This window comes from Penaeus monodon, chromosome 40 (assembly GCF_015228065.2).
Source record: "Penaeus monodon isolate SGIC_2016 chromosome 40, NSTDA_Pmon_1, whole genome shotgun sequence".
NCBI lineage: Eukaryota > Metazoa > Arthropoda > Malacostraca > Decapoda > Penaeidae > Penaeus > Penaeus monodon.
The window spans coordinates 11,303,328-11,310,827 of NC_051425.1; positions in this window are offsets into that span (position 1 = coordinate 11,303,328).

Consider the following 7,500-nt stretch of genomic DNA (forward strand, 5'->3'; position numbering starts at 1 on the left):
ATATTTTTTTTTTTTCTTTTTTTTTTTTTTTTTTTTTTTTTTTTTCTTCAACAGCCATTCATTCCACTGCAGGACATAGGCCTCTCTCAATTCACTACTGAGAGGTTATATATGGCAGTGCCACCCTTGCCTGATTGAATGCCCTTCCTAATCAACCGCGATTTGTGCCACGGCGGTGACTTCCCCTACGACACTTGCGCTCGACTTCTCAAGGCGATATGTCGTTTTCTAGGTAGGCAATCGAGGTGAAGTTCCTTGCCCAAGGGAACAACGCCGGTGACTCGAACCCTCGAACTCAGATTGCCGCCGTGACAATCTTGAGTCCGATGCCCTAACCGCTCGGCCACCACGGCCTCAAAAAATTGTCCTACAAGGAAATTGGCGATCATGGATTTCCATGATTTTCTTGGCAATTTTAGAGCGGTGGTTTGCCTTTTCCTTCCGCCCGGTGTTTTTATCGAGTCACCGTCTCTATTTACCCGGTTCTGGGACCGGCACTGACTTGGGCTGACAGCGGCTAGGCAGGTAATCGAGGTAAAGTTCCTTACCCAAGGGAACAACGCGCCGGCCGGTGACTCGAACCCTCGAACTCAGATTGCCGTCGTGACAGTCTTTAGTCCGACGCTCTAACCACTCGGCCACCTCGGCCTCATATAAATATATATGTATATATATATATATATATATATATGAACACACGCAAAAAAAAAAGGTAACACCGGCGCTCTCCGTGGAAAGGAACTGGGGACCCTACCACGTACTCACTCCAATATCATCACAACATGAAAACTACAATTAACTATCAGGATGTGACCACAGCGGCACAATGGATAGATAAAGAGATAGACACGTAGATAAACAGAGTGAGTGACAGAATGAGAGCGACGGGTGACAGCCTGCTTACCGCCCCCCGAGGCCAGCCGTCCGCGGTGCCATCCGTCGCGCCCGAGCTCATGTGTCCGCTCACCCTGGCATCCCTGGAGAAGGAGCTGGCGGCCCTCCACATACCCGTGCAGACCGAGGCCGACCTCCTGGAGCATACCAAGGATTGGCGCTCGACCTTCCTGGGTCATGTGATGAGAAGTAAAAGTACTGAGAAAGACTTGCTGACAGGGATGGTGATAGGAAACAGAGGAAGAGGCAAACCGAAGACAAGACTGAGCGACATCAAAGATATTTCCGGGCTGTCGATGGTACAAGTAGAAAGAAAAGCACAAGATCGAGTTGAGTGGCGAAGGATGGTGGAGAGGTCCAGGGCTGCTCAGACATGAGCATACCGTTATTGATTGATATGTATACATACATTCTTTTAACGGTAGGTTCATGTTTGAGCCGCCGTAGTCACAGCGTGATACTTAACTGTAATTTTCATGTTGTGATGATCTTGGAGTGGGTACGTGGTAGGGTCCCCAGTTCCTTTCCACGGAGAGTGCCGGTGTTACCTTTTAGGTAATCATTCCCTCTACTATCGGGCTGAAACCAGCACTGACTTGGGTGGCTGTCCACCCAGTGGCTAAATAGGCAATCGAGGTGAAGTTCCTTGCCCAAGGAACTTCATCGCATCTAAGTTCGATTTACCTAAAATTATTTAAATTTGCGCGCGTGCTCACATATGCGCGCGAGCGATGCGTGTGTGCATGGATGCACTCACGCACTCGCATGCAGCGATTGATGTTTGCACTTGCACTGATGTATACATACATATATATATATATATATATATATATATATATATATATATATATATGTATAAATAATAATATATATACATGTATAATATACATATATATGATTATATATTATATATATGATATATATATATATCATATATATATATATATATATATATATATATATGTACGTGTGTGTGTGTGTGTGTGTGTGTGTGTGATATATATATATATATATATATATATATATATATATATAGATAAAATATATATATAAGCACCACAATTGCTCTCAATAACTCTGGAAAGACCGAAGCATTACATTAGGGGACAAAGCTGAGGTTATTGAAACTCATTAGTTTCCCAATTGCATCATATGGTCTGAGTGTTGGGTGTTGAAGTAGATAGACAAGAAAAAGATCAATAGTTTTGAAATGTGGTGTTACAGACGAGTACTGCGTATTAGCTGGACAGAGAAGAAGATGAATGAAGAAGTGCTGAGAAAAATAAATTGTAAAGACCGACTGTTGGACATCTTGAACAAGAGGAAATTAAAGTTTATTGGTCATGTAATGAGAAGTAAAAGTATTGAGAAAAACTTGCTGACAGGGATGGTGATAGGAAACAGAGGAAGAGGCAAACCGAAGACAAGATGAGCGACAATATCAAAGATTTTTGGGGCTGTCGATGGTAAAGCGGAAAGAAAAGCGTAAGATCGATTTTAGTGGCGAAGGATGGTGGAGAGGTCCACGGGTGCTCAAACATGAGCATACCGTTATGATGATGATATATATATATAATATAATCTTTCTTTTTAACGGTAGGTTCATTTCTGAGCCGCCGTGGTCCCCAGCATGATACGAAATTTGTAGTTTCATTTTGTGATGCTCTTGGAGGAGTACGGGTAGGGCCCCCAGTTCCTTCCACGGAGAGTGCCGGTGAACCTTTTAGGTAATCATTCTCTCTATTTATCCGGGCTTGGGGACCAGCACTTGACTTGGGCTGGCTTGGCCACCCAGTGGCTAGGTAGGCAATCAAGGTGAAGTTCCTTGCCCAAGGGAACAACGCGCCGGCGGTGACTCGAACCCTCGAATTCAGATTGCCGTCGGACAGTCTGAGCCCGACCCCTTAACCATCGGCCCCCGCGTCCCCAATATATATATGTATATATAAATATAAAATATAATATATATATATATATTATACATATTCATATAAATGCGTATACACACACACAAACACCACACACACCCCACACACACAAAACACACACACACACACACAACACACACACAAAACAATTAAGTTTGGCCGTCGGACAGTCGAGCCCGCCCGCTCAAAACCATTCGGCCACCGCGCCCCAAGTAATATATATAGATATATATATATATAGATATATAGATATATATGGGATAGATAGTATAGAATTGACAGAATACATAAAATGCGTACACACTACACACACACCCCAACACTACACACACACAGACACACAGACACACACACACAATATACACACAACACACCACACACACACACCCACACCACACACAACACATATATATATGATATATATATATAAAGATATATAAATAATATAAAATGTAATAGATATAATGATAATTATTAATATATATAATAGATATATACAACAATACAACATAAAAAAAACACCCAACACACACACATAGTGGGGTGGTCTATAGATACTAGATAGATAATATAATAGAATATAGATAAATAAGAAATATAAGAAGATAAAGAAAGATATGATATAAAATAAGATACATAGAATTAATGATATATATAATAGATATATATAATATAATATATTACATAGGTGTTGGGTATCATATATATATATATATATATTTTATAAATATATAAAAATTATAGATATAAATAAATATAGAATAAGTTTATATTAATATATATAAGATAAAAAACACACACCACACACACACACACACACACAAACATAGATAGAATAATATATATAAATAATATATAAAGAATTATAATATAATACAATATATATATATATATATATATATATATAATAGATAAAATAAGGTGGTGGTTTGTGGGTGTGTGGTGGGGTGTGCATTATAATATATACAAAAAATAATATATAGAATATATAAATAATATATATATATATATATATATATAAAAAATATACATAAAAATATAGATATATATATATATCATACATAATATTTTAAGATTATATATATATAAATATATATATAAATAACATATAGGCGTATAATAAAAATTAGATAATCATAATATAAAATATATATATATAAAATAATTATATATTTTAGTAGGGTATATATAAAAGGTACATAATGTATTATAAATATATATAAATATATATAATATAATAAATAAATAATATAATTAATATACAACAATATAATAAAATATATATAGATATATAGATATAGAATATATATAACATAATAACTAAAATAATATTAAAAATAATATAGATATATAATATTATAAAATATTTTAAAGGTGGGGGGTATAAATAATAATATAGATATATTAAATATATTATAGATAAAGATAAAACACAAAGCGTATACACCCCACCACACACAACACACACACACACCACACAACACACACACACCACACAAATATATAATAATAAATAAAAAGGAATAATAGATATATATAAATAATAAACACACACACACATATATATATATATAGATTAATATAGAATAATAAGATATATTATATTTTTAATTATATATATATAGATATATATATTGATAGGATGTGTGAATATAGATATATAAAATATTATATAATAATTTTATATATTATATATATAATACACACAAAGTGTGCTGGTGGGGGTGTTTGTAATGTAATGTATGGGTATGTAATGATAATATAAGTAATATAATATATAAATATATTAATATAATTAAAGATAGTGTTTGTGGGTGTGGGGGTGTGTGGGTGTGGGGGGGTGTGGTGGGTGTGGGTGTGTGGTGGGGTGGGGTGTGGTGTGGGGTGGGTGTGAGGTGGGGGGTGGTGGGTACGCAGTAGGGGTGATATATAAGATAAATATATATATATATATAGAAAGATATAAAGACAAACACACACACACACACACACACACCCCAACATAGATAAATATAATATATAGAGAAGAAAAACAAGAATATAGATATATATAGATAGATATGGGGTTGATATAGATGATGGGGATATTAGAAGAGATATATAATAATAATATAAATATAACACACACAACACACACACCCCACACACACACACGCATATAATATAATAATATATATATAATATAATAAATAGAATAATATAAAATATATATGGGATAATGTAACATATATATATAGATATATATAGATTAGATATATATATATATATTATAATATATATATAATAACATATAGATTTTTATATTATATATATAATATATAATCTTTTAGATTATATATTTATTATATATATATATATTATATATAATAATATATATATAACAAATATATATATTATATATTAATATATATATAAAATATATATAATATATATATGTACACATATATATGTGTATGCATATGTGTGTGGTGTGGTGTGTGTGTGGGCGTGTGTATGTGTTTTTGTATGATTATATATCATCTATATGTGTGGTGTATTATATATAATATTTTATATATATATGTAATATATATAATATATATAATAATACCTATAATATATATATATATATATATAAAATATATATATATCAGGGTGTATAAATGTTATAACTTGTATATGATATGCATATTGTGGGTGGGTGTGTGGGTGGCGTGTGTTTTGGGGTTTTTGGTGATATTTCTAACTAATGTGGGGTGTGGTATATAATTATATAATATATATAATTTTAAATAAAATTTATATATATAGCAAATCTTTATATGATGGTGTGTGTATATTTTGTATAAAATTATATATATATATATAAATATATATATATATATAAATGTATATGATTTAATATGTATTAGGAATATAAGATATCAAAAACCCCCCCAAACCAAACCACACACACACGTGCACCACACATAAACCACCAAATATATATGATTATATAATTTTATATATTAATATATTTTTAATATAATATAAATATATTAAAAAATTTAATATATAATTATAATACAAATAATTAAATTACATAAAATATACAACATATAATATAAATATTATATATATTAATATATAATATTATAATAATATTATATTATAATGCCCGGGGAAGACAATAAACACCCTAGGGTGCCCTGAAAAAAGGGAAAGACCTATTAGTCCATACCGGGGTTGCGGTGAAACTGTCGAGCAGGGCAGGGATACGGTTTTAAAAACCCCTTTATTTCTACTGATATGGTTCACAAATAAATGTGGGATTACAGTGAAACTTTTTTAAACCCAAAAAGTGGGGCCTCCAAATTTAGTGGAGACTGCGAGTGAAAAGGGACCCGGGGGATCCACAATTTATTTCCCGGAAAAACCTTACCCCAATGATAAATACAGAAACGAAATCATACCACACCCCCGTCCGGGGTTATCAAGGGGCGGTTAGTTAGTGGGCAACCAGGCTAAAAATGTTAAATATGCTTTGGGAAGACAAAAAAGAAAAGAAAACAGGCCCAATTAGAAAACTTTAAAAAACGGAAGGGGAAAAGAAGGAAAAGAAAGAGATGGAAATTTCTTAACGTCTGTAAGAAGGATGAACAACATTCATACTAGGAACAGGGACCAATGGAAAAGAAAGGGGAATTTTCCCCAAAAATAAAAAAAACCAAGACATTTTCTTTTTTCGGAAAAAAGAAAAAAAAAAAATTTATAGCAGGGAGGCTATGATCCACAAAAAAAAGAAAATGCAAAGGGGGTAAGCCCAAAATGACGCATTTTAAAGTCAGAATACAAGCAAAACCTCATAAATTAGTATCATCAAGTCGACCAACCAAATTGCAAGGATGAAGAAATGGAATTTTTTTAAACTCCCCCAAGTTTTTAGACAAAACCCCTAACAGAGATGTAAAAATAATCATGGGAGACCTCAACGCCCAAAGTGGGAAAAAAATAACAAAAAATGCCCCTGTGGAAAATCGGCGGGAGAAAAATAAAAGGGTAAAGATTTTATTGAATTGAGAAAAATAATTTTTATACCCCAATAATTTAAAACACCCCCCAAAGACACTTGACACGGGGTTTCCAGAAAAAAGAAAAAGAACCAAATTGATACATGTGCTGAACCAAAAAGGGAAAATTTAAAAAAAACGAAAAAAGACCCCGGTGCCCACTGCAACAGTGCCACAACTACTAACTATCGACTTTTAAAAAAAGACCAAAAAAAGGAGCGTCAACACACCCTAAAGCCGACACAAAACTCTTTTAAAAAATTTCAGAATTTCAGGCAAACAAAAATTTAAATAACAATCAATGTGAAAATGAAAAAACACCCAAAAGAGGTGGGAAGAAGGAAAAGAACTTGCTGAGCACGCCTTAAGGTTTTTTCCTCTTCCCCAACAATCATTTGGGTTATATCTTACATGATGGTATTTCAAATTTTTTGACATGAATTTGTAATTGTTATCAAGAGTTTGAGTCGAGTTTAGAGGGGGGTTTGGGGCGTCCCCTTTTGAGTCTTATTTAAAATCGAAGTAGTGTTTGGGGCACGGCAGCGACCCTCTTTTTTTCGAATTTTTTTGCAATCTTTTCCCTTTTTTTTAGCACAAGTAGTCAATTGGTTTGGGTTCTTTTTTGGTGAAAACCCCTTGTAAAAGTGTCT